Consider the following 18,145-nt stretch of genomic DNA (forward strand, 5'->3'; position numbering starts at 1 on the left):
GATATGAGACAAGAATCCATCAAAATCCTAGAGAGGAACACAGGCAGCAACCTCTTTGATCTTGGCTATAGGCACTTCTCGGTAGACATGTCCCCAAAGGCAAGGGAAACAGAGAAAGAACTATTGGGACTTTATCAGGATAAAAGGTTTTGCAGCAAAAGAAACAGTCAACAAAACTAAAAGGCAACCTATGGAATGGGAGAAGATATTTGCAAGTGACTTATCAGATATAGGGTAGTATTCGATCTCTATAAAGATCTGATCAAACTCAATACTCAAAAAAGAAAAAAAAATCCAGTCAATAAATGAGTATTGACATTGACATGAATAGACATTTCTCCAAGGAAGACATCCAAATGGCTGACACTTGAAAAAATGCTCAACATCACTCGGCATCAAGGAAATATAAATGAAAACCACAGTTAAGTACCCCCTCACACCAGTCAGAATGGCTAAAACCTAACAACTCAGGAAATAACAGTGTTGGTGAGGATGCAGGGAGGGGAGCCCTCTTACACTGTTTTTGAGAATGCAAACTGGTACAGGCACTCTGGTAAACAGTATGGAGGTTCCTCCAAATGTTAAAGATAGAACTACCTTCAGACCCAGAAATTGCACTACCAGGTATTTATCCAAAGGATACAAACATAGTGATTCCATGGGGCACATGTGCCCCAATGTTTATAATAGCAATGTCTTCAATAACCAAAATATGCAGAGTCCAGATGTCCATCAACAGATGAATGGATAAAGAGGTGGTATATACATACAATGGAATATTACTCAGCTATCAAAAAAGAAGTAATTCTTGCCACTTGCAATGATGTGGATAGAACTAGAGGGTATTATGCTGAGTGAAATAAGTCAGTCAGAGAAAGACAAATATATGATTTCTCTCATGTGGAATTTAAGAAATAAAACAGATGAACATAGGGGAAGGAAGGAAAAATAAAATAAGATGAAAATAGAGAGGGAGGCAAACCATAAGAGACTCTTAACTATAGAAAACAAATCAGGGTTGCTGGAGTGGAGGTTGCTGGGGGATGGGATAATTGAGTGATGGGCATTATGGAGGGCATGTGATGTAATGAGCACTGGGTGTTACATGCAACTGATGAATCACTAAATTCTGCCCCTGAAACTAATAATGCAGCATACATTAACTAAATTGAATTTAAATTAAAAAAAGAAAGAAAAAGAAATGCAAAAGATTGATTTTGTATCCTCCAACATTACTGAATTCATTTATCAATTCTAATAGTTTTTTTGGTCGACTCTTTGGGTTTCTATATATAGCATCATGTCATCTGCAAATAGTGAAAGTTTTTCTTTTTCCTTAGCAATTTGGATACCTTTTATTTTTTGTTGTTGTCTGATTGCTGTTTTTAGACTTCCAATACTATATTGAATAATAGTGGTAAAAGTGGACATCCTTGTCTCATTTCTGTCCTTAGGGGAAAAGATCTCAGTACTTTTCAATTGAGTGTAATATTACCTATGGGATTTTTCAGGTATGGCCTTTATTATGTTAGGTATGTTCCTGCGAAAACTACTTTGTTGGTTTTTTTTTTTTTATCATGAATGGATGTTGTGCTTTGTCAAATGCTTTTTCTGCATCTATTGAAATGATCATTTTATGGAATTTATCCTTTTGTTCTGATTGTCTAATTTGTTGGCATATAGTTTTCCATAATATTTTGTTACAATTGTGTTTTTCTGTGATGTTGGTTGTTATTTCTCCTCATTCATTAGTGATTTTATTTATTTGAGTACTTTTTTTAATGAGTCTGGCTAGATGTTTATTAATTTTGTTAATTTTTTCTAAGAACCAGTTCCTGGTTTCATTGATCTATTTTTTTTTTTTTTTTAGTTTATATATCATTTATTTCTCCTAATCTTTATTGTTTCCTTCCTTCTGCTGGTTTTGGCTTTTGTTTGTTCTTCTTTTTCAAGCTCCTTTAGATGTAATGTTAGGTTGTTTTATGAGATTTTTCTTGCTTCTTGAGATAGGCCTGTATTGCTCTAAACTCCCCTATTTGGACAGCTTTTGCTGCTTGCCAAAGATTTTGGACCTCTGTGTTTCTTGTTTGTTTCTTTCCATGAATTTTGATTTCTTCTATGATTTCTTGGTTGACCCATTCATGGTTGGTAGCATGTTATTTAACTTCCCTGTATTTGTAGGCTTTCCAGATTTTTTTCTCATGGTTGATTTCTAGTTTCATGACATTGTGGTCAGAAAAGATGCATGGTATGAGTTCAAGTTTTTTTAATTTGTTGAGACCAATTTTGTGGCCTGCTATGTGATCTATTCTGGAGAATGCCACATGTGCACTTGAAAAGAATGTGCATTCTGCTGTTTAGGATGGAATGGTCTGAATATATCTGTTAAATCCATCTGGCCTAGTGTGTCATTCAAAGCCACTGTTTCCTCATTGATTTCTACTTGGATGATCTGTCCATTGATATAAGTGGTATGATAACTTCCCCTACTATTATTGTATTCCTATCAATTAGTTCCTTTGAGTTTGTTATTCCCTGTTTTATGTATTTGTGTGCTCCCATGTTGGATCCACAAATTTTTGCAATCGTTATATCTTCTTGTTGGATTTACAATTGTTGTATCTTCATGTTAGATTGTCCCCTTTATTATTATATAGTGTCCTTCTTTGTCTCTTGTTACAGTCTTTGTTTTAAAGTCAACTTTGTCTGATATAAGTATTGCTACTCTGGCTTTCTTTTGACACCTTTGCATGATAGATATTGCTCCAACCCCTCACTTTCAATCTGCAGATGTCTTTAGGTCTAAAACGAGTCTCATAGGCAGCATAGAGATGGATTTTTTTTAATTCATTCTGTCACCATATGCCTTTTTTGCATTTAGGAGCATTTAATCCATTTACATTCAAAGTAATTATTGATAGATAAGTATTTATTACCATTTTGTTACTTTTTTTGCTTGTTTTATAGTTTTTCTCCAATCTTTTCTTGCTCTCTTTCATGGTTTGCTGTTTTCCTTTAGTGATATACTGGGTTTCCTTTCTCTTTATTTTTGCATATCTATTAGTGGTTTTGATTTGTGGTTACCATTAGGTTTGCATATAACATCTGCATTTGTTTAGAGAGAAAGAGATAGAAAGGGAGCATTAGTGGGGGAGGGGCAAAGGGAGAAGTAGAGAAAGAACCTTAAGCAGGCTCCATGCCCAGCATGGTGCCTGATGTGAGGCTCGTTCTAATGACCTTGAGTTCATGACCCAAGCCCAAATCAACAGTCAGATGCTTAACTGACTGAACTACCCAAGTGTCCCAAGTTCGAAACCATTCTTTACTCCTCTCCCCCCCTACTTTACGTATATGGTGTCATATTTTACATCCTTTTTTTTTTTTTTTTTGGTGAATCCCTTGACTGATATTTTGTAGAATAGTTTTTACTGCTTTTGTGCTTTCTATTTTTTATACTCTCACTTACGGTCTTTCCTTTTCACTCAGAGTCCCTTTTAATATTTTGTAGGGCTGGTTTAATGGTCATTAACTTCTTTAGTTTTGTTTTTTTTCTGAGAAATTCTTTATATCTCCTACTCTAAATGATAGCCTTGCTGGATAGAGGGAGTATTCCTGACTGTAGTTTTTTGTTTGTTTGTTTGTTTTTGTTTTTGTTTTTCATTCAGCAATTTGAATATATCATGCCATTCTCTTCCAGATGGCAAAGTTTCTGCTGAAAAATCTGCTGATAGCCCAATTGGGATTTCCTTGTACATAACTTTTCCCCCTTGCTTCTTTTAAACTTTTTTCTTTATTACTAATTTTTGCCATTTTGATTATTATGTGTCTTGTTGTGGACCTCCTTTGGTTGATTTTGTTGGAGGATCTCTGTGCCTCCTGGATCTGTAGGTATATTTCCTTCCCCAGATTAGGGAAGTTTTTAGCTAATATTTCTTCAAATAAATTTTCTGCCCATTTTTCTCTCTCTTCTTTTAGGATCCCTATAATGTGAATATTTTTATGCTTGATGGAATCACTGATATCCCTAGTCTATTCTCATTGTGCATAATTTTTCTCTTATTTTTTCACTTGATTACTTTGCATTATTCTGTCTTCTAGTTCATTAATTCATTCCCCTGCTTTTTCCATCAGGCTATTTATTCTATCAAGTGTATTTTTTTTAAATTTCACTTATTGTGTTATTTCTGATTGGTTCTTTTTTGTTTTCTATCTCTTTGTTAAGAGTCTCACTGATGTCTTCTATTCTTTTCTCTAGTACAGTTAGTATTTTATGATCATTTAAATTCTCTATCAAGCATGCTACTTATTTTTTTAAAGAGAGAAATTCTTTTAATTTGAAAAGCACTCAAATGTCACATAAATAAAAACAGGATAAATAAGTTACAAAAATGAGTTCAGCAAAAAGTTGGTTTTAGTATTTTTATATTGGACTTTTTAAAGCAAACAGCATGATAGCACAGAACACCTTATTTTCTTATTTAAGTAGAAAAGAGCATGACTTTAAAATTCTTCACACTGTGGAGCTTATTTTTTAGGATGGTAAATTTTATGTTTTTAATATTTTACAATTAAAAAATTGGAAAAAATAAGTGTTTATGTATATGTGCATTTTATTTATTTATATTCTTTTTTAAATTTTATTTTATCAATTCCATAGTAACTTTTTAACTTGAACTTTTTCAGGCATGTTACTTCTATCCATTTTGCTTAGGTCTCTTCTTGTTTTTGTTTGTTATTTTTCCTGTTCTTTTATTTGTGACATATTCCTCTGTCTCATTTTGCCTAACTCTCTGTGTCTATTTCTCTGTGTTGGAAAAGTCAGCTATGTCCTTCTTGAAACTAGTGGGCAGTATGTGAACTTTTAACTAAATGGCATTGGTCCCCCTCCACTGGGGACATGCAACCACCATGAAGACCAGGGCTGGTCATCCATAATGTGTGAGGGAGCAGGTAGAGGGGCAGTGCCACAAACAGTGGATACAGGTCCTTCTCCACTGGGGATGTACATCTGCTATGGAGATTGGGCTGGCTGGGGCTATTACGTAAAACATGCCTGGGTGGAGCATGCAGTTTTAACTAGGTGTGCACTTCCTCCACAGGAGGTTGGGAGATACAGTGTTGGCAAGGTTTGCACATGTCTTCTGGAGGAAGGGATCTGCAGCATCTGGACTGAGGCAGGCCTAGCTGGAGGGGGCAGGGCAGTGTAAGGAAGTTAGGTAGTGAATGCCTGCACCATGCTGGTTCCTGCAGGTGGCTATGCATTTATGATGAAGGGCAGGAGAGGGAAATGGCACTTGCCAGTCCCTCTGTTACTGGAGAAATCCCTTAGTAAACTCTGAGATTAGTAGCTAACTTTCCCATCCATATGCCACAGGTGACTTTCAACCTGCTGCTTCCATGCTCTAGTTCTATGGGCTGTTTGATGTGCTATCTCTTCAAACATTGGCGCTCAGCTTCTTATTGCCCTCTGGGATCTGTCAGAGCCAAGTCCACTGATTGTTTAAGTTCCAGGCTTTAAGTCCCACTGGTTGTAAGCACTCAAAAAATGCTATGGGATTCCTCTTCCCTTTGCAAGATCCCCAGTGTGATAGTCTGTTTCTTGCCCCCTCTGTGCCTGCAGCTTCCTTCTTCTGGTGGTCAGACCTATGGGGTTTATATTCCCACTGAATCCTCACCTTTCCTATCCTCTTCAATGTGATCTCTTCTCTACATTTAGTTGTGAAGTTTGTTCAGCCAGTCTTTGGGACCTTTTCTGAGTTTTTCTGATGCAAGTATTATATAGTTGTATCTGTGGGATAAGGTGAGTTTAGGGTCCTCCTACTCTGCCATCTACCCTGGAAGTTGAAGTTAGTCCATTTTCATGTAAAATAATTATTTGTAGGTATGTGCTTACTGCCATGCCATTTTTTTTTTATAGTTCTCTGTTCTCTTCCTCTTTTCTCTTATAAATTGATGACTTTTTTAAAGAATGGCTGAGATTGCTTTCTATTTTTTGTTTATCTATTATAGGATTTTGACTTGTGGTTACCATGAGATTCACATATAACATTCTATGCATATAGCAGTCTATATTAAATTGATAGTCACTTAAATTTGAACACATTGTAAAAACAGTACAGCTCCCCCTTCACATTTTATGTATATGATACATATTTTGCATCTTTTGATCCCTTGAGTATTGTAGATATAATTGATTTTATTTTTTCTTTTAACCTTCATGTTTAGCTTTATAAGTGATTCAACTACTACCTATACCATATACTTGCTTTTACCAACAATTTTGTTCAAATAATTTTCTTACTTGTAGCTATGGCCTTTTTCTTTTCCACTTTAAAAGTCTCTTTAACATTACTTATAAGGCTGGTTCAGTGGTGATAAACTCCTTTAAGCCTATCATTTTATTATTTGTCTTCTGTTTGTTTCCTTGTGTTTTTTTTTTAAAGATTTTATTTATTTATTTGAGAGAGAGACAAAGAGAGCACAAGCAGGGGGATGGGCAGAGGGAGAGGGACAAGCAGACTTCCCACTGAGCATAGAGCCCAACACAGGGCTTGATTCCAGGAACCTGAGATCATGACCTGAGCTGAAGTCAAACACTTAACTGACCAAACCACAAGGCACCCCATGTTTCCATATGTTCTTATTCCTCTATGCTCTTTTCTTCCCTTCCTGCTGAATATTTGGACATTTAGGGGAATTCCACCTTGATTTATTTGTAGTGGGGTTTTTTTTAAGGTTTTATTTATTTATTTCAGAGAAAGTGAGCGAGCAAAAGAGAGAGAGAGCATGAGCAGGGGAGAGGGGTAGAGGGAAAGGGAGAAGCGGAGTCCCCACTGAGCAGGGAACCCAATGCGGGACTCGATCCCAGAACCTTGAGATCATGACCTGAGCTGAAGGCAGACACTTAACTGACTAAGCCACCCAGGTGCCCCTGTAGTTTTTTTTTTTTTTAATTTTTATTTAAATTCTATTTAGTTAATATATAGTGTAATATTGGTTTCAGGAGTAGAATTTAGTGATTCATCACTTACATATAACACCCAGTGCCCATCATAACAAGTGCCCTCCCAAATACCCATCACCCATTTAGACTATCTCCTAACCCCTCCCTCCCTTAGCCCTCAGTTCTCTATCAAGAGTCTTTTGTGGTTTGCTTCCCTCTCTTTTTTCCCTTCCCATATGTTCATATGTTTTGTTTCTTAAATTGCACATGAGTAAAATCATATGGTACTTGTCTTTCACTGACTCACTGATTTTGCTTAACATAATACACTATAACTTCATCCACATCATTGTAAATGGTAAGATTTCATTCTTTATGATGGCTGAGTTGATGGACATTTGGGCTATTTCTATAGTTTGATTATTGTTGATAATGCTATTATAAATATCAGGGTGCATGTAACCCTTTGAATCTGTATTTTTGTATCCTTTGGGTAAATACCTAGTAGTGCAATTGCAGGGTTGTAGGATAGTTCTATTTTTAACTTTTTGAGTAACCTCCATACTATTCTCTAGAGTGGCTACAACAGTTTGGATTCCCATCAACAGTGTAAGAAGATTACTCTTTCTCTATTCTTGTGAAAAGGTTTCAGAAGTTACTTTGGCATCTCTTAGTGTGGATTTTCTAGGTTTATCATATTTGAGATTCATTTATGTCCTTGAATCTGTGGGGTTTTCCAAATTTGGGAGGATTTCCGCATTATTTTTTCTTTTTGTCAGCCTTATTGAGGTATAATTGACAACACTGTGTAAATTTAAGGTGTATATTGTGATGATTTAATATATGCATATATTGTGAAATGATAATAAAGTTAACACATTGTCTCAGATAATGTGTGTATTGAGAACATTTAAGAACTACTCTCTAGCAAATTTGAAATATATAATACAATTTTGTTAGCTACAGTCACCATTCTGTATATTAGATCCTCAGAACTTATTAATCTTATAACTGAAAATTTGTACCCATTGATCAATTATCTCCCTGTTTTCCATACCCCTCAGGTCCTATAAACCATAAATGTACTCTATTCCTATGAGTTTGACATTTTTATGTTCTACATATGTGAGATCATACAGTATGTATCTTTCTCTGACTTATTTCACTTAGCATAATGCCCTCAGGTTTCACCCATGTTGTCACAAATGTCAAAATTTCCTTCGTTATGGCTGGATAAAATTCCATTGTGTGATTTTAACTATTTATAATCTTCTGTATCCCTTCACCCATCAATGGACACTTAGGTTGTTTCAGTGTCTTGGCTACATTATTTCTTCATAATAATGAAAGCTTTGAGCCATACTCTTCTAGTTTTGGGACTCTGTAGATAGAAATGTTAAATATTTTCTTATTGTCCCATAGATCTCTGAGGCTCTGTTCATTTTTTTAGTCTATTTTCCCTGTTGTTCATAATGAATAAAATCTAATAACTTTTCCTCAATTTCACTGATTCTATCTTCTATCATCTTTACTCCTGATTCTATCCAGTAGTTTTTTTGCTCTATTTTTCAGTTCTATTGATTTCTATTTATAGGGTTTTTTTTAATAATTTCTATTTTTTAAGATTTTCTATTTTTTTTAAGATTTTATTTATTTATTTGAGAGAGAAAGAGAGAGAGCATGAGTGGGGAGGGCGGACACAGGGAGAGGGAGAAGCAGACTCCCTGCTGAGCAGGAAGCAAGACTTGGGGCTAGATCCCAGGACACTGAGATCATGACCTGAGCTGAAGGCAGACATTTAACCAACTGAGCCTCTTAGGCGCCCCAAGATTTTCTATTTTTCTTTTTCTTTCAAGAGAATTATAATTGTTTGATGAGCATTTTTATGGTGGCTGCTTTAAAACTCTTGTTAGATATTTCCAACAGTTGATTCATCTTAGTGTTGGTATTTGGTAATTTTCTTTTCTCATTTGATTTTTGGATTTCCCGATTATTGCTACGATGAGTAATTTTCCATTTTATCCTGAATAATTTGGGTACTATATTATGAGACTCTAGATCCTATTTCATCTTTTTTAGCAGACGGTCCCTTGTATATGTATACTATGATGTCTGTGTGAGCCTATAAGTTCAGCTTATTGTTGGGCTCCACTGACATCACTCCAGCAAGAACAGAATGTTGGCTCTCACTGCTTTGCTTCAGACAAGTGGGGTGGAAGTTTAGCAATCCCCTTTGCCCTGTTGATAGTTGATACCTTTTTGGCAGAAGTAGGGACACCCTCCTAACATACACCACTTTGTTACCTTTGAGTGGGGGTATAAGTGATGGGTGGAATTGAGAGTAATTAACATCACTTTGTTGCTACAAGGTAGGAGTGGAAGCTCAGCTTCCCATTTGACCCTATTGACAGTGGGGGAGAAGAGGGAATTATAATGCAAACAAGACTCACCTCACACTACCTCATTCCTCCTCACTAATGCTAGGTAGACATAGAGGCTCAGATTCCTTCTGGGTCTCATTGACACCAAGCACGAATAAAATGGGGGAAGCATGTCAATTAGCCTGACTCACACCATTTCATTCTGCCCCATTGATACCAGGTATGGGATAAAGGCTAAGCTCCCCACCAGGCACTATTTATATCATTTATCTATTGCTTTTAAAATTTAAAGTCTTTCCTCCTGGAGTTTCAATAACTATTCACCTATGTTTTCTTCTAGATTGCTATATTTTCATCTTAAATATGTAATGCCTTAATCCACCTCATTTGATGTAAGAAGTATTTAACATTTATTTCCTCTAAATAACTGATTAAACTAACATCATTTTTTGAAAACTCTTTACTTTTCTCACAATAATTTGTGAAACATTTTCCCACAAACTTTTCACAAATCAAATACATATTTATCTAATTCATATAGTTAATATATATTTTAAATATCAAAGAAATATGTGTTTATGTATAGCATATATGTCACTAGAATGTAGGTTCAAAGAGAGCAGGGATTTTGTCTTGCTCACTGCTGGGTCTCTACTGCCTTAAATATTGGTTGCATGGTAAGCAGTGAATAAGAAAATTGGCATACCAGGATTTCTTCTTGGGCTAAATAATCTTATCCATTGATAAGTCTGTAAGTTGATATCTTATTTATTGATAAGTCTGTAAGTAAATATCTATTAATAAGTTTCCAGTATTACATTGAGTAGTCTAGCTTTAAAATGCATTTCAATAAATGATAAGGAAAGCTCCCCTCATTACTCTTCTTTTCCAAAATGTTCTTGGCTAATCATGCATATTTACTCTTTCAAATATAAAAATATAAAAATAACTTTATAGAGTTTCAAAACTATTTTTAAAAAAGCAACCACTGGGTGCCTGGGTGGCTCAGTTGGTTAAGCGACTGCCTTCAGCTCAGGTCATGATCCTGGAGTCCCTGGATTGAGTCCCGCATTGGGCTCCCTGCTCAGCAGGGAGTCTGCTTCTCCCTCTGACCCTCCCCCCGCATGTGCTTTCTCTCTCTCTCATTCTCTCTCTCAAATAAATAAATAAAATCTTTAAAAGAAAAGAAAAGAAAAGCAACCACTTTCTGGAAGGTAGGACGTGTGGAGAAGTGAATCCGAGGCCATATTCGGGAAGATAGCGGGGAAGGGGGGCCTCCGTCAGCCACTGGCAAGTGATAGAGCAGCAGAGCACAAAATCAGAACTTTTAGAAGTTTTAGAAGTTGGCTCTGCTGAGTGGCATCGCTCCAGTGGCTAAGCTGTGGGTGGAACCCTCGCTGGGACAGTGTGGTCTCAGGACCCTCAGGACCACAGAAAGCCCGGGGGTTCCTGAGTGCGGCAGAGCTCCCAGGTATCGGAGTGGGGAAGCCGGCTGCAGAGACAGAGCTGAGGAGTGGGCTCTCAGCTTGGGGTTGCCATAAACTGTGATCTGTAGCACAGTCGGGCCACTGCTCTTCCAGCAGGGACCCAACAAGTGGCAGATTGGGAGAGACTTCCCTTCCTGCCCCGGGAGAGAGCAGCGTGGGAGCTTGCTGCAGGACTCTGCTGGGTTTGGAGACTCCAAACTGGGTCGGGTGCCAGAGATAGAAACGCTCGGTCACTGGCCAGGTGAGCACAGAGTGCAGTCGGAGACTGGGGAGATGGGAGTGATTGCTTTTCTCTGGGGGCTCACTGAGGAGTGGGGCCCTGAGTTCTCGGCTCCTCTGGAGCAGAGATTGGGAGGCTGCCATTTCACTCTCGTCCTCCAAAGCTGTAGGGGAAGCTTGCAGGGAACAAAAGCTCCCTAGAGCAAACCCGAGCAGATTACTTGGCCTGGCCCCCGGCAAGGGTGGGGCAATTCCACCTCTGGCAAAGACATTTGGGAACCACGGCAAAAGGTCCCTCCCCCAGAAGATCAGCAAGAACAGCCAGCCAAGACCAATTTTACTGATCAATGAGAACAGCAGAATGCCAGCACTAGGGAAATACAGTACATAGAATTCATGGCTTTTTTCCCATGATTCTTTAGTCTTTCAAAGTTAATTTTTTTAACTGTCTTTTTTTTTGAATTTTTCATTTTCCCTTTTTCAACCAACATCTTATCAATCCCTTTTTTTTTAAAAATCTTTTTTATTTTTCATTTTTAGAGTCATATTCTATCCCTTCATAGTAGTTAACCTTATTTTTGGTATATATAAGTTGTTCTCTCTTTAAAATTTTGGGATACAGTTTCTTCTAACAGATCAAAATATACCCTAAATCTCTAGTGTATAGCTTTGTTCTAGCCTCCTGCCTGATCACGTTCTCTCCTTTTCTTTTTTTATAAATCCTCTTCTTTCTTTTTTCAACCAACTTCTTATCTTATCAATTCCTTTTATAAAACCTTTTATAATTTTCACCTTTACAGTCATATTCCATCCCTTCATCATATTAACCCTTATTTTTGTACATATATAAGTTTTTCTCTCTTTAAAATTTTGGGAGGTACTTTCTTCTAACAGACCAAAATACACCCAAAGTCTAGGGTGTGGCACTGATCTATGCACCAGCCTGATCATATCTGATAATATTTTGGTTTATTTTTTATCTTTTTCTTTTTTCTTTCTTTCCCTTTCTTTTCCCCTGGTTTCAGGTCTTTTCTGATTTGTTTAGTATATATCTTTCTCGGAATGTCATTAACCTCTTAGCATTTTGTTCTCTCATTCATCTATTCTCCTCTGGACAAAATGACAAGATGGAAAAAAATCACCTCAAAAAAAAGAACTAGAGGTAGTACCGACTGCCAGGAACCTAATCAATATGGACATTAGTAAGATGTCCGAACTAGAGTTCAGAATGATGCTGGGCTTGAAAAAAGAATGGAGGATATTAGAGAAACCCTTTCTGGAGAAATAAAAGAACTAAAATCTAATAAAGTTGAAATAAAAAAGGTTATTAATGAGGTGCAATAAAAAATGGAGGCTCTAACTGCTAGGATAAATGAGGCAGAAGAGAGAATTAGTGATATAGAAGACCAAATGATGGAAAATAAAGAAGCTGAGAAAAAGAGAGATAAACACCTACTGGATCACGAGGACAGAATTTGAGAGATAAGTGATACAATAAGATGAAACAATATTAGAATAATTGGGATCCCAGAAGAAGAGAGAGAGGTGCAGAAGGTATATTGGAGCAAATTATAGCAGAGAACTTCCCTAATTTGGGGACGGAAACAGGCATCAAAATCCAGGAGACACAGAGAACTCCTCTCAGAGCCAATAAAAATAAGTCAACAGGCCGACATCTAATAGTAAAACTTATGAGTCTCAGAGACAAAGAGAAAATCCTGAAAGCAGCTCAGGACAAGAGATCTGTAACTTACAAGGACAAAAGCTTCAAGGACAAAAAAAAATTAAAGGAATTTGCAAACACGAAACCAGCCTTATGAGAAATTTTGAAAGAGCTCCTCTAAGCAAAGAGAGAGCCTAAGAGTAACATAGACCAGAAAGGAACACAGACAATATACACTAACAGTCACCATACAGGCAATACAATGGCACTAAATTCATATCTTTCATTAGTTACCCTGAATGTAAATGGGCTAAATGCCCCAATCAAAAGACACAGGCTATCAGATTGGATTAAAAAAAACAAGACCTATCGATATGCTGTCCGCAAGACACTCATTTCAGACCCAAGGACACCCCCAGATTGAAAGTGAGGGGGTGGAAAACAATTTACCATGCTAATGGACACCAAAAGAAAGCTGGGTTGGCAATCCTTATACCAGACAAATTAGATTTTAATCCAAAGACTATAGTAAGAGATGAGGCAGCACACTATATCATACTAAAAGGGTCTCTCCAACAAGAAGATCTAACAATTGTAAATATCTGTGCCCCTAACATGGGAGCAGCCAATTATATAAGGCAATTAATAACAAATGCAAAGAAACACACTGACAACAATACAATAATAGTGGGGGACTTTAACACCCCCCTCACTGAAATGGACAGATCGTCTAAGCAAAAGATCAACAAGGAAATCAAGGCTTTAAATGACACACTGGACCAAATGGACTTCACAGATATATTCAGAATATTCCATCCCAAAGCAACAGAATACACATTCTTCTCTAGTGCCCATGGAACATTCTCCAGAATAGATCACATCCTAGGTCACAAATCAGGTCTCAACCGGTACCAAAAGATTGGGATCATTCCCTGCATATTTTCAGACCACAGTGCTTTGAAACTAGAACTCAATCAGAAGAGGAAAGTCGGAAAGAACTCAAATACATGGAGGCTAAAGAGCATCCTACTAAAGAATGAATGCGTCAACGAGGAAAATAAAGAAGAATTAAAAAAATTCATGGAAACAAATGAAAATGAAAACACAACTGTTCCGCCAGGTGCGGTGGCGTGCGCCTGTAGTCCCAGCGACTCGGGAGGCTGAGGCAGGAGGATCACTTGAGCCCAGGAGTTCTGGGCTGTAGTGCGCTATGCCGATTGGGTGTCCGCACTAAGTTCGGCATCAGTATGGTGACTTCCCGGGAGCAGGGGACCACCAAGTTGCCTAAGGAGGGATGAACTGGCCCAGGTCAGAAAACACAACTGTTCAAAGTCTTTGAGATGCATCAAAGGCAGTCCTAAGAGGAAAGTATATAGCAACACAAGCCTTTCTCAAGAAATAAGAAAGGTCTCAAATACACCACCTAACACTACACCTAAAGGAGCTGAAGAAAGAACAGAAATAAAGCCTAAACCCAGCAGGAGAAGAAAAATAATAAAGATCAGAGCAGAAATCAATGAAATAGAAACCAAAAGAATAGTAGGACAGATAAACGAAACTAGGAGCTGGTTCTTTGAAAGAATTAACAAGATTGATAAACCCTTGGCCAGACTTCTCAGAAAGAAAAGAGAAATGACCCAAATAAATAAAATCATGAATGAAAGAGAGATCACAACCAACACCAAAGAAATACAAACAATTATAAGAACATATTATGAGCAACTCTATGCCAGCAAATTTGATAATCTGGAAGAAATGGATGCATTCTAGAGATGTATCAACTACCAAAAGTGAACCAGGAAGAAATAGAAAACCTGAACAGACCTATAACCACTAAGGAAATTGAAGCAGTCATCAAAAATCTCCCAACAAACAAAAGCCCAGGGCCAGATGGCTTTCCAGGGGAATTCTACCAAGCATTTAAAGAAGAATTAATACCTATTCTTCTGAAGCTGTTCCAAAAAATAGAAATGGAAGGAAAACTTCCAAACTCGTTTTAGGAGGCCACCATTACCTTGATCCCAAAACCAGACAAAGACCCCAGCAAAAAGGAGAATTACAGACCAATATCCTTGATGAACATGGATGCAAAAATTCTCACCAAAACACTAGCCAATAGGATCCAACAGTACATGAAAAGGATTATTCACCACGACCAAGTGGGATTTATCCCTGGGCTGCAAGGTTGGTTCAACATCTGCAAATCAATCAATGTGATACAATACATTAATCAAAGAAAGAACAAGAACCATATGATCCTCTCAACAGATGCAGAGAAAGCATTTGACAAAGTACAGCATCCTCTCTTGATCAAAACTCTTCAGAGTATAGTGATAGAAGGTACATACCTCAATATCATAAAAGCCATCTATGAAAAACCCACAGCTAATATCATTCTCAATGGGGAAAAACTGAGAGCTTTCCCCCTAGGTCAGGAACATGGCAGGAATGTCCACTATCACCACTGCTATTCAATATAGTATTAGAAGTCCCAGACACAGCAATTAGACAACAAAAAGAAATAAAAGGCATCTGAATCAGGAAAGAAGAAGTCAAAGCCTCATTCTTTGCAGATGATATGATACTTCACGTGGAAAACCCAAACGACTCCACTCCAAAACTGCTAGAACTCATACAGGAATTCAGTAAAGTGTCAGGATATAAAATCAATGCACAGAAATCAGTGGCATTCCTATACACCAACAAGACAGAAGAAAGAGAAATTAAGGAGTTGATCCCATTTACAATTGCACCCAAAACCATAAGATACCTAGGAATAAATCTAACCAAACAGGCAAAGAATCTGTACTCAGAAAACTATAAAATACTCGTGAAAGAAACTGAAGAAGACACAAAGAAATGGAAAAACATTCCATGCTCATGGATTGGAAGAACAAATATTGTGAAGATGTCAATGCTACCTAGAGCAATCTACACATTCAATGCAATCCCTATTAAAATACCATCCACTTTTTTCAAAGAAATGGAACAAATAATCCCAAAATTTGTATGGAATCAGACAAGACCCCGAATAGCCAGAGGAATGTTGAAAAAGAAAAGCAAAGCTGGTGGTATCACAATTCCAGACTTCAAGCTCTATTACAAAGCTGTAATTATCAACACAGTATGGTACTGGCACCAAAACAGACACCTAGACCAATGGAATGGAATAGAGAGCCCAGGAATGGACCCTCAACTCTATGGTCAACTAATCTTCGACAAAGCAGGAAAGAATGTCCAACGGAAAAAAGACAGTCTCTTCAACAAATAGTGTTGGGAAAATTGGACAGCCACATGCAGAAGCATGAAACTGGACCATTTCCTTACACCACACACAAAAATAGACTCCAAATGGTTGAAAGACCTAAATGTGAGACAGAGGTCCATCAAAATCCTAAAGGAGAACACAGGCAGCAACCTCTTCGACCTCAGCTGCAGCAACTTCTTCCTAGAAACATCGCCAAAGGCAAGGGAAGCAAGGGCAAAAATGAACTATTAGGACTTCATCAAGATAAAAAGCTTTTGCACAGCAAAAGAAACAGTCAACAAATCCAAAAGACAACTGAGAGAATGGGAGAAGATATTTGCAAATGACATATCAGATAAAGGTCTAGTATCCAAAATTTATAAAGAACTTATTAAACTCAACACCCATAGAACAAATGATCCAATCAAGAAATGGGCAGAAGACATGAACAAACATTTTTCCAAAGAAGACATCCAAATGGGCAACAGACACAGGAAAAAGTGGTCAACATCTCTCGGCATCAGGGAAATACAAATCAAAACTTCAATGAGATACCACCTCACACCAGTCAGAATGGCTAAAATTAACAAGTCAGGAAACGACAGATGTTGGCGGGGAAGTGGAGAAAGGGGAACCTTCCTACAGTTTGTGGGAATGCAAGCTGGTGCAGCCACTCTGGAAAACAGTATGGAGGTTCTTTAAAAAGTTGAAAATAGAGCTACCATACAATCCAGCAACTGCACTACTGGGTATTTACTCCAAAGATACAAATGTAGTGATCCAAAGGGGTATGTGCACCCTGATGCTTTTAGCAGCAATGTCCACAATAGCCAAACTATGGAAAGAGCCAAGATGTCCATCGACAGATGAATGGATAAACAAGAAGTGATATATATATATATACAATGGATTATTATGCAGCCATCAAAAAGAATGAAATCTTGCCATTTGCAACACCGTGGATGGAACTGGAGGGTGTTATGCTGATCGAAATAAGTCAACCAGAGAAAGACATGTATCATATGACCTCACTGATATGAGGAATTCTTAATCTCAGGAAACAAACTGAGGGTTGTTGGAGTGGTGGGGGGTGGGAGGGATGGGTTGGCTAGGTGATAAGACATTGCGGAGGGTATGTGCTATGGTGAGCGCTGTGAATTTTGTAAGACTGTTGAATCACAGACCTGTACCTCTGAAACAAATAATACATTATATGTTGAAAGAAAAAAGAAGACGAAGATAGCAGGAAGGGCAGAATGAAGGGGGGGAAATCGGAGGGGGAGACGAACCATGAGAGACTATGGACTCTGAGAAACAAACTGAGGGTTCTAAAGGGGAGGGGGTTGGGGGGATGTGATAGCCTGGTGATGGGTATTAAAGAGGGCACGTCCTGCATGGAGCACTGGGTGTTATACACGAACAATGAATCATGGAACACTACATCAAAAACTAATGATGTAATGTATGGTGATTAACATAACATAATACAAATATTTTTAAATAGATCTTTCATTATAATTAAGGTATGTTAGGTATTTCAAAACAGGCAAAACCCTATCTATCAGGAGGTCAGATTTCAAGCAAGTGTAATCAAGAGTAAAGAGAAAAGAAGCTTCTAAGTCTCTAAAACAGCAACCCTACTAACACAGCTTTGAAACAAAAATAGGTGGTATAATACAACAGTGAAAAACTTGGATTTTTTTTTCAGTACTCATTATTCAGACATCTGTGATAACTATTAAAAAGCATATTTAAGGAACTCTTATAAGTCAGGAAAAAAAATTTGAGGAACTGATAGATATGACTGGTAAATATGAACAGGTATTTCACACACAAAAAAATCTCACCCAAACTAAAAGCATATGATAAGATGCCCAAACACATAAACAATCTGAGAAATATTCCATAAAACAATGAGATATCACTTTATAGTAATGTGATTGGTAAACATTAGAAAGATGCATATTGATAAGTATTACAGGGGAATTTGGGAGAGATAGAGTCCTGATTCATTGCTGGTGAAGCCAGCCTGGAAAGAAATCTGGAACCTCTTTCTTAAATTGAATTAATACATACCCTATGGACCCAGTAGTCCCACTCTGAGGTAGAGAAATTCTCACACAGTAGGGAGACATGTATAACGGTGTTCATTGCAAAAGTTCTTGTGGTACAAAAAAACAATTCACAAGAACTCATACATAAAAA

At 37.4% G+C, this 18,145-nt stretch overlaps 1 non-coding gene across 1 annotated transcript; it reads left to right on the forward strand.

Moving 5' to 3' along the window:
- The first annotated feature begins 13,808 nt into the window (after positions 1-13,808).
- Positions 13,809-14,107, forward strand: LOC148163087 (signal recognition particle RNA). Its single transcript, XR_015769526.1, has one exon.
- Positions 14,108-18,145: the final 4,038 nt, after the last annotated feature.

This window comes from Eumetopias jubatus, unplaced genomic scaffold (genome assembly GCF_037043125.1).
Source record: "Eumetopias jubatus isolate StellerSeaLion01/CBP00866 unplaced genomic scaffold, mEumJub1_p1.0 scaffold_11, whole genome shotgun sequence".
Lineage (NCBI taxonomy): Eukaryota > Metazoa > Chordata > Mammalia > Carnivora > Otariidae > Eumetopias > Eumetopias jubatus.